The 24409-nt window shown below is 46.7% G+C and overlaps 1 long non-coding RNA gene across 1 annotated transcript in view; it reads right to left on the bottom strand.

The window, feature by feature from the left end:
• Positions 1–24409, bottom strand: part of LOC148122197 (uncharacterized) — a 250853-nt gene that overhangs the window by 163748 nt on the left and 62696 nt on the right. The window lies entirely within an intron of this gene.

Genomic DNA, 24409 nt, shown 5'->3' with positions numbered 1-24409 from the left:
CCCTCTGCTTCTGTCTCCCGAGTCCTGGGATTAAAGCTGTGTGCCACCACTCCCTGGCCTCTAGTGGCTTAGTTCTGCACTCTGATCTTCAGGCAAGCTTTATTTGTTAAAACACAAACAAAATATCACTACAGCCACTGAAAAGTCTGACCCCAGCATGGGTGACAAGTTCCGCATAGCTGTATAGCTGGCGCTCCCCCTTTGGTTACCTTTCCATCTCCTATGACCCCTCCTGAGACAATATGTAGTTGGGGAGGAATTATGTATGACCGAGGGATGTAGGAGGGAGAGTCTGGAATCTCAGTGAAGGGTCTAAGGACCCTCTCCTAGTATCCCTAGTATGAGAGAGTGCCAGTCACCGTGACTCTGATGAATGGCAACAGTGTTACACTTGAAAATCGGGATTTCTACCGCACTAGTCTGTCCGGACTTCCCATGGATAGGTTCGAGGGTTCTGAAGCAGCAAGGTATACCTCATTTGCCCTTAGCTGTCTTGTTCTGGGGCTTGAGGCCGTGGGGGCAGATGTACAGTGGTTCACAATATGATGGACGAGGAACGGTTGGAGTATAGAGATGACCAGTTGCTGAAGAAGGAAAACTGACCAGAGCCCCGGCTAGTCGAAGCTGGGTTGAAACACCTTAACCAAAATTGTATTGTGAGATGATTCTGACTTAGGTTAAAAGTGTGAGCAGGTATCTTCACAATGGGGAGGCAGGGGGGTGTGACGCAGAATCAAAGGAAAAGGCCATTCAGAGACAGAAGCAGACTAGAGTCAGGTTGTCAGGAGCAAAGGGATGCCTGGACCCTGAAGAGGCAAGAAAATTTCTCCCTAGGGCCTCTGGAGACAGCTTGATTTTGGACTTCTGACTTCCAGAACCATGAGAATAAATTTTTATTGTCATAAATGATCCAGTCTGTGGTCTAGCTGTGACAGATGTCAGGAACAACAGATACGGGCTCTTACATTCTACTATATAAGGACACATTTGTATTTCGTATTGTAAAGGCGTCTGCACACACATCACAGATGGCTCAGCATGGACACCTGCCAAAGATTTGTTTGTTCTAAGTTAACCTTTGGCTTGGGCAGGGAGTCTGTGGATGATGTGTGGGGACCACTGGGAGCTAAGGAGACCAGAGCCTCAGAGCTCAGAGCCAGCTGACCCCTGGCCAGAGGATGAAGGCTGTGCTGTAGAACTGATTGTGGCCATTCCCTATCAAGTCTGTCAGCTGGAGATGAGCCTCAAGCAGAGCCAACCGCTCGTTCCCACCGCAGTGTTTCTTTAGCGCCCTCTACTGAGAAGACTTAACAAGCTGTTGGCTGTAGGCTCACAACCACCTCAGTTCCAGGAGATCTGACCTCTAAGGACACCAGGAATGCATGCGGTGCACAGATATTCATTAGGAAAACAGTCATACACATAAAATAGAAAGAAATCTTTAAAAATTACTCTATTAGCATATGTTAATTATACACAATAATACACTTTCACAGATGGGGGCGTCATTCCTCACTGTGTTTATTTGTATACCCTCTGCTGGGCCCGCGAGACTCCAGCAGAAAGTCCAAATTCACCGTCACACAGATTGCCCTGGGCAGTGTTGGTGAGACACAACACAAAACAAACGGTCTATGGAGCGAGTCCTAGGACAGTCAAGGTTACACAAAGAAACCTTGTTTCTAGGACAGCCAAGGCTACACAGAGAAACCCTGTCTTGGAAAATCAAATATATACAAGTACCTGGTAATGGCAACTTCATGACAGCTGTAGTATCACCAGGCAAAAAGAAATTTCCAGCCCATTATAAGCTCACGAGAACACTGTACTACATGTGGTTTACCATTGGTCAAAACAGTGGTATACAATGCAACAGTGGTATACAATGCACAGGTTGAATATATATATATATATATATATATATATATATATATATATATATATATACAATTTTTAAAAAGATTTGTTTATTTTTTATTTATTTATTATAGACACAGTGCTCTGTCTGTTTGTCTGCCCGCACACCAGAAGAGGGCACCAGATCTCATTATAGATGGTTGTGAGCCACCATGTGGGTATTGGGAATTGAACTCAGGTCCTCTGGAAGAGCAACTGGTGCTCTTAACTGCTGAACCATCTCTCCAGCCTATACTTATCTATAATTAAAATAGTTATTTTATTTATTTATTTATTATTGTGTGTGTGATGACTCAGGGGACAATCCTCAGGAGTTGGTTCTTTCTTTCAACCTGAGACCTGGGACTAAAACTCAGGTCACCAGATTTGGTGTTTGGTGGCAAGTGCCTTTATTGAACAGACTCACTGCCATTTTATATCTATAATTTAGTACATATACACATATGTATATGGGTGTATATGTATATATACATACATACATGTACACACATAGTTTGCTGTTAGATCCTAGAAATAACAATGTCCAGGAGCAACAAACACAGTGTTGTCTCTTTGTTTCTATAAACCATTTCCTTAAAAAAGGAGTCAAGACGCCTTTGAAAAATTGTTGATTCCAGGGCTGGATAAGGGGGGAAGAGTCTGGGGTACTGGGAAGTTTCTGGAAGAAGAGAACTGGGTGTAGAGTGTACATATTTAATCCCAACTCCCAGGATACAGAGATTAGAAGTTGGCTGAAAGTTTGAGCCAACCTGGGCTACATTATGAAGCCCTGCCTTCAACAACAACAAGCTAGAAAGAAAAGGGCTCAAGAAACAAAAGTGTGTGAGCACAGAGGGGCCAGAGGCCTACTTGACAGAGCTGTGCTCAGTGACACTGGGATGACCTGGGCCATGAAATAGTCGCACGGTGTTTGCTGCCTAGTCTAAGTCAACTTGACACAAGCTAGAGTTATTCGAAAGGAGGAAACCGCAATGAGAAAATGCCTCCATAAGATCCAGCTGGAGGGCATTTTCTTAATTAGTGACCAATGGGGGGAGTCCAGCCCACTGTGGGTTGTGCCATCCCTGGGTAGGTGTCCTGGGTTCTAGAAGAAAGCAGGTTGAGCAAGCCAGGAGAAGCAAGCCAGTAAGCAGCATCCTCTGTAGCCTCTGCATCAGCTCCTGCCTGCAGATTCCTGCCCTGCTTGAGTTTCTGTCCTGACTTCCTTTAATGATGAACAGCGATGTGGAAATGTAAGCCAAATAAACCCTTTGAAGGAAAATAGCTCTCAAAGGGAGTGGCACTATTAGGAGGAGTGGCCTTGTTGGAGGAAGAGTGTCACTGTGGGATCAGGCTTTGAGGTCTCAAATATGCTCAAGTCACACCCAGTGTCTCAGTTTACCTTTGGATTAAGATGTCAAATTCTCCAGCACCGTGACTGCCTTCATGCCGCCATGCTCCCTGCCATGATGATAATGGACTAAAATTCTGAAGCTGGAAGCCGCCACCTCAGTTAAATGTTTTCCTTTATAAGAGTTGCTGTGGTCATGATGTCTTGTCATAGCAGTAGAAACCCTAAGATACTCCCAACTTGCTTTTTGGTCATAGTGTTCTTTTTTTTTTTTTTTTTTTTTTAAGATTTATTTATTTATTATGTACATGGTGTTCTGCCTGCAGACCAGAAGAGGGCACCAGATCTCATTACAGATGATTGTGAGCCACCATGTGGTTGCTGGGAATTGAACTCTGGACCTCTGGAAGAGCAGCCAGTGCTCTTAACCTCTGAGCCATCTCTCCAGCCCAGGTCATAGTGTTTTACTGGATTATAATCTAGAGTATAATAAATACATCAACCCATACAGATATAAAAGAATGAATAAGGAATAGAGGCCTGGAGCTGGGAAGTGGCTGCTCAAACATAAAGACTTGGACTCAGCTCCCCAGAATTGGGGGACTGGAGAGATCACTCAGAGGCTAGAGGCTGCACTCCCAGAGGAACCAGGGTTCAGTTCCCAGCACCTATGTGGTAGCTCACAGCTGTCTGTAACTCTAGTCCCAGAGGATCTGACACCCTCTTCTGGCTTCTCTGGGCACCAGGCACTAGGTACTGGGTGCATAGACCCACATTCAGGTAAAACACAAAAAGATACATGAGTAAATGAGATAAAACAAAATAAAAAAGCCAAGTGTAGCAGGGCCCATCTGTAACCCCAGGTCTGGAAAAACCCAGATAGGCAGATCCTTGAAACTCATTGGTCAATCAGTTTAGTCAAACAGATGAGCTCCGGGTTCAGCAAGTGACCGTTTCAAGAAATAAGATGGTTCCGGCCTCCGCATCCATGTGCACATATGTGCACACACATATGCACACCCATTACCACACACAAAACAAAGAAACAAATAGCATTTCAAATAACATATCTGATAGCCCTTCTAGGAGGTAAAGTTTGCTTTAGCTCCTACCTCTCTTTCTGTGTGGGCTAGACTCCCTTCATAGTGACTTCCAGGACAGCCGGGGCTGTGCAGAGAGACCCTGTCTCAAAACAAACAAACAAACAAAAAATAGCATACGGAGCAGAGAAAAGAAAACAGTAGTTTTACAGTGGCGAAGGGTACATCTCCTACCCAGGAAGCACACGCCCTCTGATAGGACGTGAAGTGGGAGGGGCTTCGCTCTGTGGTAATTTTTCCCCAAATCTACCATCTCTGTCTAGTCAGCAGCTAAACAGAGGACACCATCTGGCACAGGTCTGGAGCATGCCCAAAGACGGTCAAGGTCACGAATCATAATAAACAACACAGGAGAACACCGGAATGCAGTGTGACTTGCTGGATGTCATCCTAGAACAGAAAGGGGATTTCAGTGGAAAAATTGGTGGGCTCCAAAGAAAGCCTGGAGTTCAGTTAGTGGTTATAGAGCAATGTCAGCTTGCTATTTTTCTTAGATTTATTTATTTTATGTGGATGAGTGTTTTACCTGCATGTATGTGTGTGTGCCACCCGTGTGCCTGGTGCCTCCAGGGCATCCGATCTCCTAGAACTGGAGTTACAGATGACTGAGAGCCGTGTGGGTCCTCTGCGGGAACAAGGGTTCTTAATCACAGATCCACCTCTCCTGACACAAGCCTGTTTTAATCAATAGACCTTGGGAGTGGATGGTAACACCGGGACATCCTGGATAAGGGAATGTTTTGGGGACTTCCTGGGAACGATGGGAACAGCTGGAGATCCTGAATGAGGAATGTATGGGGGTCTCCTAACTAACTTTGCGAAGTTTCTGTGAAGCTATGCCGAAACAAAACGTTTGTTTTAGCCATGAGTGTTTGTGGCTGGGCGTGGTGGTGCACACTATTAATTCCAGACCTCAGGAGGCACAAGAGGAAGATCTCTGTGAGTTTGAGGCCAACCAGAACTACACGATGAGACTTTGTCTCAATAAACAAACAAACAAACAAACAAAAAGACAAAAACAAAACTGGGTGTCTGAGGGCTGAGATTGGGCTTCCTGAACATTAGTTTCTGTAAATTGGAAGATATAGTCTCTGCCGGGCCTGACCAGGCCATAATGAACAGGTACAGACCCACACGTGTTGCCTGTCAGTGGGAAGAACAGGGACCTGGAAGTTTCAAGCACCAACCTCTAGAGGGCTCCTTAGTTCTGCCCACAGGGCTGAGCTGGACTCTACTACTCCCCTGGTAGACTTTGCAGGACTTGTTGGCTGTTGGCTTAGGAGTTACCTGCATCACTAGGTCCTCTCAGGATCTTTCAGCGCAGATACTTGATTCTAGGTCTGGCAGGGTGAGTCTTCAGTGGGTCCTGGTGCAAAATCTCATTGTGAGAAGCCAACCCCGGGCACGCCTTTCCTTCCAAAGCTGGTCCAAAATTCCTCTTCTCATTTTTTCTGGTTGCTCTTCTCAAGATGGTCACTGGCCTTAGAAGAGTCTAAGGCAAGTTCTCTGAGACGCTGGCTCTGTAGGATCCTCCTGTGTTCTTTCCAGGGGAGTACACGGGGTTAGGCGACTCTGAAGTCCTCTCTGAGGTTCATTCTGTGTCCTTGGTTCTCTTTCTGGGAGAAGTGAGTGTGTGGTGTAGGCCTAGGAAGCTCCTCACATGGTGGGTCACAGCATAGGCCCTGATGACCCCAGAAGCCAGGCCAGGCCACAGTGGTGGACCCGGCTAGGCCTTCATGCCTATAACCCTCAGATGGGCTCTATAGTCAGTGTACCAGCTGTCAGCATTACCTGAGTAAAGCCCGAACCCAAGGCATTACAACATAACATTATGCGAAGCACGATTAATAAAAACTCAGGGATAGAAACTGGAGTTCAACCTGAAGGTCAGAAAACCAAAAATAGCCGATACCTCAACCTCAGTCCAAAATGACACTCCTGCCTTCAGGAATCTCAGAATGAGACTGTGTCTGAGAGCTGTTTCCTCCTGCTTTACAATAATCTTCTATAGTTCTGGGATTAAAGGCATTCACTGCCCGGTTTCTATGGCAACTAGTATGGCTACTGGGATTAAAGGTGTGCATTACCATCACCCAGCTATAAGACTGACCAGTGTGGCTGTTTTACTCCCCGGATTCCCAGGCAAGCTTCATCTATTAAAATACAGTTGAAATGCCACTAGAATTATGGGTGTGACTAAGGACACCTGTGGACAGAGCCAGCCGATGTGAATGGGTTCTGTGAAGAGTGAGGGCCTCGACAGGAAAGAGTTTGGTTTGAGGCTTCTAGGGCTGAGACACATGCTGCTCTCTAGCTGTGTGGAGACCTGTCATTTCCCTATGGGCCATGGATGCCCTCTGCCTGCCCCTCCCTCCCCAGCCTTGATGAGTAACCTTACCACCCATGTGACTGGCATTAAAGGAGGACATTGTTCCTCCCTTGAGACTACCAGCTGTGACAATGGTGGCTTTACACTCCTGTCCTCAGGAGAACCTCCCACCCCAGCCCCTTCCTTGGGAACTTCTGCTCATTCTTGGTCCCCAGCAAGGTACCATGATGAGGTCCCCAGTAAGCCGTGTCTCACAGCTGTCACAGGCTCACCACAGCGTAGTAGGCTGGAGCCACAGAGTAGTGGACTGGAGAGGGACAAGGCTGTAGGTCCAGCCGGCAGGCATGTGTGCACAGGCCTATGAGTGCAGGGACGTGGAGGTAGTTAGATGTCAACCTTGGGGGTCGTTCCTTAGGAGCCTTCCACCTTGGTTCTTGCTTACCACATGCCTGGCTTTTAAATGTAAGTTCTAAGAGACTCAATATAGGTCCTCATGCTGTTGTGGCATGCTCGCTTACTGGCTGAGACGGCTCACCAGCCCCCAACCAGCCGATCTTATTTCTGGTCAACTGCCCCAGGGCCTTTGAGCCAGGCTGTACCCCTGAGCTCTTGGCTACTAATGTTCCTGATTCCTCAGAACTCCAGCTTGAACTCTAGACTGGGACCTGATTGTTTCAGAATCCAGTCAACCTTCTTTCTGGGAAGAAAAAAAAGACTCATTTCCCCTGTCAAAATCCAGGGACTGGCTATGCTACTGAACCGCTGGTTCCAGAGACAAGGGATTGCCAGGCCGGGGGATTCATTCAGAGGACAGGCTTCTAAATCTGTGACCCTTTGGCAGCCCCAGAGGGTGTTGGGAGAGTGGAACTCTGTGCCCCAAGGCAATGGTAGGGAAGATGGTATGCTGGGAGACCAACTGGGTGGCCTCGGTTCTCAGCAGGCAACAGGAACGTTTAACTTACTTTCCTTCCTTTCTATAATCCTTCCTGGGAGGCCTTGGATGTTCCTGTTTCATCAGGCGAAGCTAATTGTGACCAACAGCTGCTTTGGCGCATGCTGGGGCCCCCAGATCCTAGGGTGGGAGGAAGGTGGGACATTCTGGATCTTCCTGGCACTGCCTACTGGGCAGAGACATACCGGTTTCCAGGGTGGGGTTTGGAGAGAGGAGTGTATAGTCTAAGTATTCAGAAGGGCACTCAGGCGCAGAGGGTGCTCCCCAAACATGCTTTTTCCTTCTTGGCTTCCTTCTCTCTCTTTCCAGCTCCAGTTCAGTTTCCTAGCCCATGGTGACTTGGCTGGCCACAAGCATGGATTACCTACCACTTGGGCTCCTCCTGCCATTCCTTCCCTCTTTAGCCATTGGCAAGCTTGGCATTTCAAAGAAAGTCTTGCAGGTTCCAGAGGTCAAGAGGCTCGGGGAGAGGACAGTTCACAAGGCTGAGGTCATTTGATGTCTTCCCTTGGTGGCTTTTACAAGCACATTTCCAATCCACATGTAATATACCCCAAGCCAAGGAAAACAGACCTGAACAAAACAAGACATTACCAGCCCACAGCTTGACTCCTCCCCTGCCCTGTCAATCATTTTCCCGCCCCTCCTTCCCAGGGAGGTGGTGTTACATGAGCCAGAGGCTACAGAGCTTTGTGCCCCTCTGACCTTCCCTTACTTGCATTCCTGTGGTTTTGAGGCTGCCCAAGTCAACTGTGGGTGTCTGGTGAGGAATGATGGTGTGCAGTTGTTTATCTGTTCCTAGGTCGGGGGCCACCCGTGTCGGCAGCTGGCAATCAGCCAAAGTGGGGAGTTTTCACACTACAGGAGCTGCCAAAACCAATAGAAATTGATTATTTATTTATTTACTTATTTATTCTTATTTATTTATTTTGAGACAGAGTTTCTCTGTGTAGCGTTGGCTGTCCTGGAACTACTAGACCAGGCTGGCCTCCAACTCACAGAGATCTGCCTGCCTCTGCCTCCCAGGTGCTGGGATTAAAGGTGTGCGCCACCACCCTGGCTATTTTACTTATTCACTATGGAGATAAGGTCTTGCTGTGTAGAGCAGGCTAGCCTGGAACTCACATTTCTGTGTGCTTCTGCCTCCCAAGTGCTGGGATTAAAGTTGTACGCCATTGTGCCTAGCTGTTGTTTTTTGAGACAGTATCTCACAGTGTAGCCCAGGCTATCCTAGAATTTGCGATTCCTGCCTCACCCATTTGCCATTACAAGCAAACACTACCACACCCAGATAAAGCAATACTAGTAAAATAGTCACATCAAGTTAAATTATAGAAGGCTTATTAAAATCTACCAGTCCACACCTTGAACCATAGCCCAGGTCTGATGACCTGCTAGTTCACTGATGACATATGACCATTTGTTTTATTGTTGTTTGCTTTTGAGATGGGTTTTCATATAGCTTAGGGTGGCCTCAAAATCACTGTGTATCCAAGGATAATCTTGAATTTATGATCCTCCTACCTTTACCTCTTGAGTGCTGAGATTACAGACATGCACACAGACACAGTTTATCTAGTACTGGAGATCAAATCCTGGGCTTCACTCATAATAGGCAAAAACTACCAGTGGGGCCACATCTCCAGCCCAGTAGTGGACAAGCCACATCTCCAGCCCAGTGGTGGACAAGCCACATCTCCAGCCCACTGGTGGACAAGCACTTTACCCAGTGGGGTGTCTATTCAGGCTGCCACTGGTGAAGTTTTCAAACAGCTCAGCTGTAATCTGTATCCTGTATCACAATCAGCAGTTGGGAAATAGGCTGATGAGCACCAGCGAAAAATCCCATGAGCTTGCTCCTTGCAGAGATGCAGCCCTGGCAGGTTAGCAGATTGCAGAAAGAGAGAAGAGGTCATAAGGTGCCCTTAGCTTTCTCCAGGAGGGTGCTGAACTAACATGGCCCTGAAGGCTGGTGTGGGGGAAAGCAAGATCAGATGCCACGGCAGGGACAGCTGTGAACACTGTCAGGACAGGTGTGACTGGGCGGTGAAGCCTGCCAACAAAAGCTGGGCCCTGCCCCTGGCAGATGAGTCCCTCTGCTCAGGGAGTCAGCGCCCTGCCTCAGCCTGACATGGGGTCTGAAGAATTAGTAAGCTTGGCGAGACTGCAGATGATCAACCTCCAGACTGTTGGGCCATGTGCCAAAAGACTCATTTCCAGTTCTGATAATGTGGGCTCACAGATAAGTCTACACATGTGTACGTCCTTTTACTAGAGTTGTTAGGGCCAGAGGCTGGGCCCTGGCAGCCCTAAGGAGCGAGTCTCTATCATTCTTCCACAATAGGAAACTGACAGGTCATAGTGAAAGGCAGAAAAGGAAGATTTATTTACTGCGACCCTATCAGAACAAGGAGCAGAGGCCCGGTGACTCCCTGCTGTGGTTTCATTTCTGTCCTTGTGATAAAATACCGCAGTGAGGAGCAGTTTAAGGGTTGGCTTTGGCCTACAATTTCAGGTCACAGCCTGTTGTGGCAAGCCAAGATTCTAGTCCACAGCCAAGAGCAGAAAGAAATGGAAGCACTCATGCTTATTTGTTTACTGATTTCTGTACTCTTACTCTGGGACTCCCTGCAGAGGGAACAATGCCACCCATAGTGGGTTGGGTACTCTTATATCAGTTATCATAATTAAGACAAGTCCCCATCCATAGACGTGCCCACAAACCTATCCAACATAGGGATTGTAGACAGTTCTTCACTGAGACTCTTCCCAGGGATTCTAGGTCATGTCAAATTGATAATTAAAGCTAAAACCACATGCCTCAAATCCATCTTCAGGGTCCTGATATGACGTCAGGTTCAAACAGAAGACAACATACATCGCTAAGCGGTCCTGGCCAAGGTGTGGTCCTGCCCACTGACGTTGTCTCTGTTACTATCTCTCATGCATGATGGTCTGAAAAGCTGCCAGAATCTATAATCTGTTGCTGAGAGGCAAGTCTCTCTCTGAGTGGCACCAGGTTCCAGCCTGTCTTCTTCCAGTTTGGGATCATTGGGGGAAATTCCACATCTGGGACTTCACTGTTCCCCTGGTTTGATAGCCAAAGGTCTTTATTCTTGCCGCAGCAGGAACATCCTGGCTTCTGTTCCATGTCTTCTATAAATCATAACACTGCCCTAGGCAAGGCAGGGACATATTTGAGCTCTCTCTTTCTCTCTCTTCATTTCTGGCATGGACAAATCCATTTTCTCACCTATATCTGCGTCTGGGCTTTTTGGTAGAGCGGCAACCAGAACTCTGTTTCATGCTTCATTGCTCATGCCTAGGTTTTTGTTCCACGACATCGGTACACAATGCAGACTGACCTGCAGAGCAATGATTAAAAGCTAATTGAAACCTGCGCACACATCCTTCTAAGATTTATAAATGCGTCCATTGTCCTTGGAGCCAGTGCATCGCTTTTTTCCATATCCTCTCATACAAACACCCATTCACAAGCTTGCGCTGTGAAATCCCCAGGGGCAAGTTCATCACCAGATGTAGCCCACAAAGAGAAAACCCTCAGCCCAGCTTTGAGTCCACATGCAAGGACCATGCACAAAAGAGGAGGTGAGCCACAGGTTGATTGAGCTTATGGCTTAATTGGGAAGTTGGCCACACGTGCTATTCCCACAGGCGTGGTGTGTGGTATCAGAAAGGTCAGAGTTGATGCGAGAATCATCTATGGACATGATACAGATTGTGACTTCCCATATTACATAAACAGGCATCTGTATTGGGAGAAAGAGGACCCATGGTTGAAAAGAATTCAGCTGAAGTTCTGGATTTCTCCACTTGGCTTCGTCCTCAGTGTATATGTGTATCAGATACATGTATGGCCACAGAACAACCTGAAATGTCACGGTTCAGGCACTGTCCGCCTTGTTCTTTGAGGCAGGATCTTTCACTGGAACCTAGGGTTAATTTGGCTAGGTCCCCAGGGATCCTCTTGTCTCTACCTCCCCAGGACTGGAATTACAGTGTGCTACCATGCCTGGTGCTGGGGATCAAACCAGAGTCCTTATGTCCACAGGGCAGTGCTTTACCGACAGACTTCTGAGGTGTTAAGGTCTGTTGTAGGAGGGCTGTTTGTTTGCTCCCAGCTGCTCAGACCCAAAATAACCACACAGAAACTATATTATTTGTAATAGTTTGACCAACAGCTTAAGCATATTTCTGGCTAATTCTTGTATTCTAAACTAACCCACCTCCATTAATCTGTGTATCGCCACAAGGCTGTGGCTTACCGGGTAAAGAGGTAAAGTTCCAGCACGTGTCTCTGGCGGGGCTACATGGCTTCTCCTGACTCCGCCTCCTTTCTCCCAGCATTCAGTTTAGTTTTCCCCGCCTACCTCTGTTCTGCCCTGCTCTGCTATAGACTCAAAGCAGTTTCTTTGTTAACCAGTGGTATTCACAGCATACAGAGGGGAATCCCACATCAGAGGTCTATCAGCCTCTGTATCTGGAATGGAACATCTGGTAGACCTCTCTCCAAGCCACCTTATTGTGTTTAGTTGTCTTCATTTTAGTCAGTGCAACTCTACCCTTCCAGTTTCTCAGGCCAAACCCTGGGTGTTGTCCTTGTCTCCTGTCCTTCATACCCCACATTTCCTGCTAGGCCTCTGGTAAGGAAAGCCTATGGTCTCCACTCTTTAAAATATGTCTAGCATTGACCTTGTCCCATTACCTCTCCACTTCCATGTCCTAATTTAAAACACTTCATCTTTGTCCTAGGTTGTCACCTAAGTTTCCACAGTTGTCTCTCTGCCCCCTTCAGCCCTGCAACAGCTCCTGTCTTCCTCAGAGTAAAAACAGAAGTTATTCCACTTACATGTAGGGTTCCATGGTTTCTGACACCTATAACCTTTCTTTTAGTCCATTGATTCCAGCCAATTCCCCATTGTGAAGCTGCTGGAAGATGCCTGGTGGGGCAAGGTGGGAGGTTTCCTCCTTGGTGCAGCTCATACTGCTGTGTTGGGTGAGGAGTGTGGCCCTTTGTTTGTCCTGGGTGCCTGGTTAGCTTACACCCAAAATAATCACACAGGAACTGTATTCATTAAAACACTACTTTGTCCTTAGCTCTAGCCTCTTATTGGCTAACTCTCACATCTTGAGTCAACCCATTTCTAATAATCTGGATGTCACCACAAGGTCGTGGCTTACCAGGAAAAATTCAGCATGTCTGACCTGGCAGCTCCATGGCAGCTCTCCGTCTGCCTCTGCTTCCCAGCATTCAGTTCTGTCTACTCCACCTACCTAAGTGCTGCCCTATTAAAAGGCCAAGGCAGTTTCTTTATTCAACCAATGAAAGCAACACATAGACGGAAGAACCTCCTTCACCACTGCTGCAGGTGGGAGGCAGAAGCCCCCTCCTTGCCTGACTTACAGGTGTCATCCCTTATGCCTCTTCTGCTGCTGTGGTGAGCATATGTTCTCATGACCTGTGGTGGAAAGTGTGTTCTCATCTGTTGCCCTTGAGAAGAGACTGAGTCTGACTCATAATGGTGGCTCCAATGCCTGTCAGAGACCTGCCTTCCCTATTCACATAGTGTATGTGCATGTTCATGTGTGTGCAGGTGCATGTATGTACATGTGCATGTGGAGGCTGGAGGTCAACCTCAGGTGCTATTCCCCAGGCACCGTCCACTTTTTTTTTGGAGATAGTGTCTTTATCTTTCAGTGGCCTGGAGCTTGCCAAGTAGTCTAGGCTGGCCCGCTGATGAGTCCACCTGTCCCCATCTCCTCAGGACTTGATTACACACATGCCACTATGCCCAGACTTTTTTCTTTCCACATGGGTCTTGAGACTGACCTCAGGTCTTCACACTTACACCTTTACTGACTGAGCTATTTCCTCAGCCTAGGATCTTTTAAATTAAAGATTCCCTACCCCCACCCCTACCTGCTCAGTGTAAGTAAGGAAGCCGAGAGGCAACAGTACTGGCCAGATTGCCTCTTCTGGTCTTAGAGATGCCATTTGCAAAATGGCATTAGAGGAAATATTCATCTCTGAAGACTCTTGGATTTTCTTGGTTAAAATATTTCACAGGAATAACCTCAAGCCAGAATATTTCCAAACATCCTGGAAATTGCTCACTTTCCTGACTCTTTCCTCTGTGTCTAAATAGACACCAGGTTCTGCTTCACCTAACAGGTCCCCACACTTCACTTCCTCATTCTACAGGTCCCCTTCTTCCCTCGGCTTCCATGTGGCTTCTGGCGCTGCTTCAGCAAGGTGTACCTTCCATGATGAACCAGGCCGACCTGGCGTTTCCCACAGTTCCCACCTGAGTCTTCTTACATGCCTAAGTGATTCACCTGACCCTAGCTACCTTCAGCTGCAGGGAAAGTGGCTGGGTATCAACATGGTTCTGGAAGAGTAGTCGGGAGGATGCTGGTAGGGAGAGAAGCTATGGAGCAGAGGCTTGACTGAGGCTTGGGAGGCAGTTTGCTGGGTTGCAAGGTAGACATTGCCAAGGGGAGCACTGGAGCTTTGGGAGGGGCCAAGGAAGAGGGTGGGGTGGAGAAAGAACAACAAAAAGAGTGAATGGTTGAGGAGAGAGATGAAGGGGTAGTAGCGAGAGCAAGAGCGAGAGATTATAAAAGTGAGAGGAAGAGAGAGCCACAGTTACAGACACCAAGACAGAGTCAGAGATAGGGTGGGGACAGGCACCCAGGATCACAGAGACAGATGTCTGGAGTACATAATGCTTGCGTCAGCTTCAAGAGGGTTTCTGTGGAAAAGTGGTCCCCTTTCTAAGCCCTGTAGCGTGGACTTGACTTGGTTCATAGCAACTGCTTTTAGGAACATGGACGATCTGGAGCCTATGAGAAGTGGACCGCTGCAGATCCTTGGGCCTCTACATGGTCTGGCTCAGAAATATCTGGAAACGATTGCAATGGTAATGAGTATTTGCTGAGGTTTCAAAATATTGTTTGACCTTACTCTGAACACCCTACAGTTACTCATTCTCCACTCATTAATACACACTCACCAGGAGTCCAGGCTGTTATCTTGGACATAGTCAGGGAAGCATGTCCTTTTGGGGTGCTTGAGATTTTCCTTCAGATACAACAGTCTGAATCTTGTAGCGCTCAGATAACACACCAGTGACCGGTGGATTGAGAAGTCATGCTGAAGGGTACCAAGACATTGGGGAGGAGAAAGACTTGAGAATCATGTGACTAGATGTTTCTAGTAACCTGCATGTCTGTTCTTGGACCTGCAGAGGTTCCCACGGAGGACAGCAGAGAGGACTGAGGGCTTCAAATCTCCTGGAACAGCGTTCACATGCCATGGTCAGCTGATGGATGTAGACACTGGGGATGGAGCTCTGACTCTCCGAGGAAACAGTCCAGGGAATGTGTGTTGCATTGTGGAAGCCCTCCTAAGGATTGCTGCTGTCACCAAAGCAAAGTCTAAATGGAGACCTCAGGCACCGTGCAGTTTAATGAAAGTTGGAGATTAGGTGATCTCTCAGATATATAGGGTTTCTCTGTGAAGCCCTGGCTGTCCTGAAACTCACTCTATAGACCAGGCTGGCCTCAAATTCACAGAGATTTTTCTGCCTCTGCCTTCGTAGTCCTGGGATTAAAGGTATATGTCTCTATCACCGGCAAGGAAAACACTTTTAATGTTCCCATTTTCATGTAAGAAAGCTAACAATGAAAGTGCAGAATGATTTGCCTAGGTCTAGAAAGTGGGTAAGAGGTACAGATACTTTGAGTTTTAACTATTCCTGTGTTTGTACATTCCTAAACATGTTTATATATGCATGTATATACAATTGCATATATATATATGCATATACAGACAAGAAAATAGAGGTAATGAATTTGAGAGACAGAGAAATGGAGGTAGATGGGAAGGGTTGGAGAGGGGAAATATAGGGAGGAAATATTATAATTTATATATTTTAATTTAAAGATAAAAATACATATAATTGACCCAGAACTAGGATGTGGGCTGAGAATCAGTATTCATCTCTGTGACTAGCTGCCTCATGACTTATGACCCTGCCTCATGATGGACGGAGACAAAGTACATCAGTTCTTTCTTTCTTTCTTTCTTTCTTTCTTCTTCTTCTTCTTCTTCTTCTTCTTCTTCTTCTTCTTCTTCTTCTTCTTCTTCTTCTTCTTCTTCTTCTTCTCCTCCTCCTCCTCCTCCTCCTCCTCCTCCTCCTCCTCCTCCTCCTTCTTCTTCTTCTTTTGAGACAAAATTTCTCTGTAGCTTTGGTGCCTGTCCTGGAAGTAGCTCTTGTAGACCAGGCTGGCTTCGAACTCACAGAAATCTGCCCGCCTCTGCCTCCCAAGTGCTGGGATTAACATCAGTTCTTTCTTAAATCGCCTTAGTCAGGTACTTTGTCATAGCCACAAGGAAAACCACCAATACCTAGTCGTCAAGGAGTTCATCTGTATGGGGAAGTATAGTGACAAGGGGCCAAGGCCTCCATTCCTGTGGGGTATACTTCTGTTGGGTGCAGTGGGGCACAATCATTTTCAGCCCAGAGAGGGACAGGAGGCCATTCCTTAAGGGTACACCAGGAGAAGGGAGTAAGAAAGTTTCATTATCTTCAGGGGTAGACTACACTGGAAGGGACAAGGGACAGGGAGTCTAGTGAGAAGCTAGGGTAGGAGCCCTGGTTTCATGACTCTGGAGTGGGAAGGAACAAACTGGAGAGTGAGCACCAGGTGGGATAAAGGGAGGACTGGGTGCTCTTGAGCCCCACGCACACCCATGATAGACAGAGAGAAGGGGTTAGTGAAAACACAGGATTAGCCCAGAGTGTGAGGTCATAGCACCAGTCCTGTCTAACTAGAGTGAAGAAGAGGCTGGGGGAAAGGAAGGGGTTGGAGAGAGGGAGAAGAAAGAGGTGGAGAAGGGGCAGGAAGGACTGGACAAGTAGAGAGCCTGAGGCCACGGCACCAGCATGGCCCAACTGGAATGAAGAAAAGACCTTGAGGGAGAGGAAGAGGCTGGAGAGGGGAAGGAGGGGCACTGGAGGAGGACTGGACAAGCAGAGAGCTCCTTGATTGCTGGGTTTCCTTTACAAACAGGAAAACATTTGACAACACTATTATTGGGTCAGAGCCACTGTTTTTCTGATCTCTCCCACCCCCAACACCTTCAGCTTCTCCAATATCTCCAATATCTCCAAGATATACGCTAGCTGGAGAAGCCAGCTCTCTTTAGAAGAGGGTCAGCCAGGTGGTTAACCGCTGAGTCTTTTCCAAGATTGTTTAGAAGTTAGTATTCTGTGGACAAGGACTTTGGTGAGGAATCAGGTTTACTCAGTGGACCAAAAAAGGAGACATCCTGTTGGGCATGGCGGTCCATGAATCTTAGCAGAGAGGCAAAAGCAGGAAGTTTAGAATTTTAGGGTCATCTTTATAGTGGGTTTGAGGCCAGCCTGGGCTATATAAGACTCTAATTTAAAAAAAAAAAAGAGCAAAAAAAAAAAGGAAAAGAAAAGAGGGTGTCTTTGTGTCAATAGATGGGGTTAAAGCTAAGGTTAAGACTGGAGGGAAGCCTGACGCTTCAGGCTCCTCCACAGGTTAGCTTCTCTTCAACTCTGTGAAGATGTGGACTTTCTGGTAGATCTCGGGATCTCATGAGATACTGAGCTGGAGAGAGAAGCAGTGAGCTCTCTACTCAGCTCTTTCTCGTTCTTGCCACAAATTAGGGTTATAACTGAAAGAAACTGGAGACTCCTCAACCTCACAGCTCTCTGCTCTCATCAGGTCAAAAGCCCATGATGAGGCCCTGGGGATATAAAGATGGGTCCATCACAGACTTTCTCTCCTGGAACTAGGAGCTAGGGGATGTGGGCTGGCAGCTGCAAGTGGAGTGATCACACTTGCCGATGTGTGAGGACACTGGAAGGGCAGGAGCTAGGGCTAGAGAAAGAGGAGAAGGAGCAGACAATAGAGGCAGAGACACACAGGAGATAGACACATAACCAGGTATGACAACAGGAAGTAGGCACTGTCACCATGTGTACATGTCAGCCTCAGGTTTCAACTCCACTTACTCGTGGCATGGGTACCATTGGGGTTAATTTTTGACTTTTGGGGTATGTCCTTGTTCCATTCCTGTTGGGATAAAATATCCTGACAATGTGGGGGAGAAAGGGTTTAGTTGGCTCACAATCCTGGGTTATAGCCTATCATTGCAGGAAATGCAAGGCCCAAACTTAAAGTATGATATTTGCAGTCAAGAGCTGAGAGAATAAATACGTGGATTTTTGCTCATTCTATTCTTTATACGTCCAGGGTTCCTACTTAGTGCATCGTGCCTCCCATGATGAGCTGGGTTCTCCCACATCAAGAAAAACCCTTTGTAGGCCTTTTCATGGGTCAGCCTGATCTAAGTTAAACCCATCATAAGCCTGTCCACAGGCCAACCTGATCTAAGAAACGCATTGTAGACAAAAGTTTCTGTCCCACCTTGTCCCACAGTCCTGCAGTCATTCAGTCCCAAATAAGCACGCAGAGGTTAATATTAATTATAAACTGTTTGGCCTATTAGCTCAGGCTTATTATTAACTAGCTCTTACAACTTAAATTAACCCATAATTAACCCATCATTCATGTTTAGCCTTGTGGCTTGATATCTTTTCTCAGTAAGGCATTCTCATCTTGTTTACTCTGAGTCTGGATGGTGACCGACTCTGTTTCGTTCCTCTTCCCAGAATTCTCTTAGTCTGGTCACCCTACTTACACTTCCTACCTAGCTACTGGCCAATCAGCATTTTATTAAACTAATATGAGTAACAAATCTTTACAGTATACAAAAGCATTATCTCACGCAACGCATTGTAGGCCTGTCCATGGGTTAACCTGATCTAAGTAACCTGTCAGGGACATTCCTTTCTTAGGTGATTGGAGGTTGTGTCAAGTTGACAGTTAAAGCCACCACAGGGTACCAGAGGCTTTGGTGAGTAGAGGGGCTGGTCTAGGTCTAGGGTGCCAATTAGGGCAGATTTGGTTCAGACCCAGACATGTAATCTCACCTCTTGTTTTCTAGTCATTTCTCCCCCAGCCTTCCTGCCTTCCTGACTTTCCAGTGAAGAAGTAAATTAAGGGATGAGGAAGTTTGAGGGAGTAGCAGCCTGGGTACTAGTGAGGGGAGCTAACTATCCTCATCTTGGAGAAGCTGAGGTGAGGAACCAGGGTTGCTTTACCTTCGCATGGAGGAAAACCTGGGCCCATTGCTTTTCTGTGCTCACCTTGGGTTTCTCAGCCTATCTGTTGGTGTCTTTATAGAGTGCAGAAAGAGGCCCAGAGGCCCCCAGCCTCTAAAGCAAAGGTTTTACTCCACTCCTGGCCATGGGCAGTCTTAGGGAATGGACAGAAGTATGAGCGTTGGTCTCCAGTACTTCCTGCCCAGGGCTTTCCCTGCTCCAGATAAATTACTCTGGGCCAGCTGTGGTCACCCTCCAGGCTACCTAGCTGGCGCCTTCCTTCCCTGAAGACTCTCCCCTTGGCCCGGTCCACTGCACATTCATTTGCATAGACATGGTTGTTGCGCTAGCTCCACAATCGGGGTTCAGTTGTCTTCAAAGACACAGGGTATTCCCCTGGAAGGAAGAATTGAGAATTCAGAATAGGGTGGGGTAGAGGGATAAGATGGGGAACCTGAGACTTTCCTGCTGTCCCTTGGGTCGCTGGGAATTGTGCATCATGTTTTTGGAACGGCCCCAGGGAGGTTGGTCCCTGTAAGGACAGAGCCCAGAGAAGCAGAGGGTCCTGATTATGAGGTGTGGTGAACAAGGAGGAGGAAGAGGAAGAGGAAGAAAAGTGCTCAGCCAAGCAGACAGAAGTTCTTTGTCTCTGTGGGCCTTTGAGAATTGGGCAATATTTGGCAACAAGACATGTTGATTAATAAAGTCACTGTTTTCCTGCCCATGCCCTTCAGCTAAGCTTCCTGCTGATAACGGTATCTCTTCATCTATCCAGAGCCATATCCCAGCTCTCCTAGGCTGTTGGCTCTACTCCAGGGGGTCAGCATGGGGACAAAAGCTAAGGGTGTTCTCTGGAAGTCACTCTGTGATGGGATCTCACAGGTCTTGAGGTTGGCAGAGAATCCATCTATCATCTCTTTCTCCTCCTTGTCCATCCTTGGCCTTCTCTTCAGAGGATCAACAAAAGACCCATCCTTATCAAGGCACCGGATGCCGTAGGGGTGCTGTGGTCTAGATCTGCCATTGCATTGGTGATGTGATCCATGAACTACATGACTCGAGTCCTCATCTGGACAGCAGGGCTAGTGAGGCTCCTCATGGTGTTTCCATGAGATCTAGAGCAGCCGCCAGCATGGGAAGGGTCCGCACAGGGCCTGGACTGCAGAAAGGCTGGGGTCCCTGGGGCCCTGGCTCTGCATTCTGAGCTATCTGTAATGAGCCCCATGGAAGGGACAGGGTGCTGCTGAGGTTCTGATGAGATCCTGGGGCTGTCAGCTCTGGCTCCATCCCTCACCCTCTGTGTGACCAGGGGTAACTCTTAGTTCATATATTTTTTAAAAATGGGAGCAGTGGCTGTTAAGGACACAGAACTGCTATTAGAGTCACTTGGGGTTAAAGCACCCCAAACGCTTCAGGAGAATATTATCTCTCTGATAAAAACAACATAGCCAGGAACAGGCACACACACCTGCACTGGTATGAGCACCATACAGCACCCAGAAGAGGTGAACAAGGGAATGATATGCTGGCACACTGACTTGTGAGGAGCAAAAACCCTGCTAATGACCTTTGTGAGTGTCCATAGAGTTCGGACATCCACTGGGTCTGATCTCCACCTGTGGTTGGTTAACTCATCACCGTGTCCGTACATACTTAAAAAGGGATTCCTACCAAAATGAGCAAGCTCACCCCTCTGGCAGGGACATAAACCAAGGCTGGCATTTTCTGTCTTCTAAGTGGTTGTATGGATATCTTGAGTAGATACTATGGAATGACCTTTCCCCTATCCAGAGTGAGTTCTGCCAGAATCAGAATGTCATATTTCCTCCCGCCCCCCGTGTTTGCCTGTTAAACACCAGCTCACAGCTGGGCATGGTGGCACATGTTTTTAATATCAGCACTTAGGAGACAGAGGTAGGTAGACCTCTGTGAGTTCAAGACCAGCCTGGCTTACATAGCAAGTACTACTAGGCTAGCCAGAGCTACATGAGACCTTGTCTCAAAAAACAAAAACCAAACAAAATAGGGGGAAAATTGTAAACACCAGAGCTTGCTTCTGTGTGTCGGTCTGCAGAATGAGCACCTTCTCTGTGCTCACAGCGTCACCCAGTGCCTCGGCACTCAGGAACCTACACTGCCTTTTCCTGCAGGCTCCCTGTATCTGGCCAGCTTTCAGTACACTGAAGATGTCCCATATATCAGGGCTAGATTGGTGGGTAAGCAAATGAATCCCTGTGCAGACTCCAGGGTGACAAGGGCTAGCCAGCTTTTCCCTCCACTGAGCTCCAAAACCTCCAGGTTGTAGCTGGGAGCTTCTGAGCTACTCTCCTCATTCATTCATTCCTTCATCTGTCTCATTCATTCCTTCACCTGAAGCCTACAGTATGTACAGAGCCAGCTGGCCAGGTAACCTGGAAAATCTCCATGGCTTTTGTTGAGCGAGGCTGCAAAGAAGTGGTAAGAAATATGAGCTGTATGACGAATCCACAGCACTCACTCAAAGGACTCTATCAACACCAGAGACGCTCACATACCATGTTATAGGTGCATGATTCATAATAACCAGGAAATTAAATTGGCTTAGATCCCATCAACAGGTGAATAAAAAAAAGAGAGAAAATGCAGTCTATACACACAATGGAATTTTATTCAGCTGTAAGGAAAAATAAAATTGTGACATTTGCAGGAAGTGGATGGAACCAAAATAAATCAGCCCCAGAAAGACAAACGCCAGGTGTTCTCTGGTGCAGAATCCAAGTGTAAATATATATATATATATATATATATATATATATATATGTGTGTGTGTGTGTGTGTGTGTGTATGTTGTGTGTGTTATGTGTGGGTGTTTATGTGTCTGTTTGTCTATTTATGTGTGGTGTGTATGTCTGTGTGTTTGTGGGTCTGTGTATTTGGTGTGTGTCTGTTTGCCTGTCTATCTATGTTTGGTATGTATATCTGTGTGTGTATATTTGTGTGTCTATGTATATGGTGTGTGTTTGTCTATCTGTGTTTGGTGTGTATGTCAGTGTGTGTGTGGTGTATGTCTGTGTGTATGTGGTGTGTGTGTGTTTGTGTGTGGAGGTCTTTGTGTGTCTATGTGGTTTGTGTGTATTTGTCTATCTGTGTGTCATGTGTATATCTCTGTGTGTGGCATATGTCTGTGTGTATGTGGTATGTGTGTCTGTGTGTGTGGAGGGTGTTTGTGTGTCTATGTATATGGTATGGTGTATGTGTGTGTGTGATAAAACTAGAAAGGGGGATGGAGGAAAAGGGAGAGTGGAAGAGAGACAGACATGGCAGGAGAGAAGGAAGAAGAATTCTTTGGAGGAAGGGAAGGGACTGATGAGGGATGCAGGGGGAGTGAGGGAAGGCAGCAGGAAGAAGGATGAGTACGAACAACTGTAATATTATGAACTATAGTAGCTCTCTCCATCAGCAGTGCCTTATGTAACCACTTCGCCTCAGCATCTGGAGCTCCAGAAAGGGAAGATTCCAAATCAGATATACTTTAGTATACACCATTGTTCTGGAAAGTTCAGTCCTCAAGATTCCAACACTGAGACTGGAGAGATGGCTCAATGGCTAAGAGCACTGGCTGCTTTTCCAGAGGACCCAGGTACTATTCCCAGCACCCACATGGGGGTCACAGTGGGCGTAACTCCAGTTTCAGGAGATCTGACACCTTCTTCTGATCTCTGTGGGCATTACATGCACATGGTGCACAAAGATACTTGTGAATGAAACAGACACATAAAAATAAAGAGATCTTTTAAAAAAAGCATCTCGACATCATGACTTCAGTTTCAGCTCAACCTCAGTCCTTCATTGTTTCTGGTTGTGCCTTTTGACTCAGCAGAAACTGGAGGCACAGCCGTTCTTCTTAGGCACATTCTCAGCAGCACCACAGGAGCTGAGCTTGCTTGGGGCGTGTGCATGAAGCAGACAGATGTGATCTGAAGGACCCTCTGAATTAGACCTTCCCTGATACACTGAAACCATTGTCCTTTATGCATTTCCCAGGAGACAGTAAAGAGGGTGCATTTGCTGTCCTAGTTATTCCTCATAAAGTGGAAGAGGGAATGGTTAAATGAGAGAACAAATGTTTTCATTTTTTCCTTTCCTTCCTTCCGTCCTTCCTTCTTTCCTTCCTTCCTTTCTTCCTTTCTTTTTTTTCTTTCTTTCTTTTCTTATGTTTTCTTTGTGCAGCCTTGGCTGTCCTGGAACTAGTTCTGTAGACCAGGCTGGCTTCGAACTCATAGAGATCCACCTGTCTCTGCCTCTCTTTGCTGGGATTAAAGGTATGCGCCACCAACCACCTGGCCCACAAATGTTTTCTTTACCACAAATAGAGCATCAAAACTGCAGCCTCTAACTTGTATTTGCTTTTTGAAAAAGAGTTACATTAAGAGGCTTACATTTGCATGGGTATAATTTCACGCGTTCAGCCAGGAAGAAAGAAGGTGCTCAACCTAGCTGATCATCAGGCCATCACTGATGCTGCAGGAATCTTGCAGGGACTTCTCGACAGTTTTATTAGGTTTCTGTTTGATCTCCCAAGTTAATTTTGCACTTAGATATTGAATACTTTCAAACGGAACCTTTTATGTCCGAGGAACAGAAGTTTCATAAAAACATACTCCATTTACCTAATACATAAAAATAGAGAAGAAATTTAACATTAAAAGAGACATCTTTATATTCACTGAGTAATGTCTCCTGAGAAGTGATGTGTTAAATACAAATTCATTGGCATTAAACATTAACCGATGAAATGCCCCCACAGACCTGCTTGCTGGCCAATCAAGATGGCAAAACCCAACCAGGATCCCTCCCAACCTGCCCTCTTCTAGTTGGCTTTTAGAGATGTGGGTTGTGATGTTTCTTAATTCTTTTATAATCATGAAAAGGGAAGGCCAATTCAGGTAGAAATATGCTTCCTTGCACCTAGAGTTAGTCAACCATGTATTTCTTCACCATTTTTGAAATGGTTCATTGCAATTATTGATGAAAGCAACTTTGATATTGCATTATACTGTTTCCAAACAAGAGACCCCAAATCTGTCACTCCAAATGCCAGCTGGGGATTCTAGCACAAACCCAGACTCCACTTTTGAGTCCTGCAAGGAGGAGCCGTGATCTGACCCCATGTTTGTGCCTCATGAAGACTCACACCCAGACATGGGAGGAGGCCCCTTTGGGCTGTATATCCCTGCAGGCTTGCCAGTACTGGTTCATTGGGGGTAACTTCTGCTCTGAAAAAAAATGTTCTTTATTACCAGAAATCTAAGCATTGTCCTTGCTAGCCTCTATAGAAAAACAGATTGCAGGAGGGGTGTTCCAGTGACCTGGGGCTTCCCTGGGGCTTTACTTCCTCATAGGTGAACTTTTAAGCTAAGTTCATATCTGTACAGATAAGGTTACCATGTTCTCTCTGAAGGCCCAGACTGCTTCTCGGTTCATATGGGCACCACACTTGAGGTGACACCCCACAAATAATATACATATTGCTTCAGTGGGTGCATGGCATACTGTTGTGCCTGAAGACCCTTCATTCTG

This window comes from Myodes glareolus, chromosome 4 (genome assembly GCF_982192425.1).
Source record: "Myodes glareolus chromosome 4, mMyoGla1.1, whole genome shotgun sequence".
Classification (NCBI taxonomy): domain Eukaryota; kingdom Metazoa; phylum Chordata; class Mammalia; order Rodentia; family Cricetidae; genus Myodes; species Myodes glareolus.
This window is presented reverse-complemented; position numbering and strand designations above follow the sequence as displayed.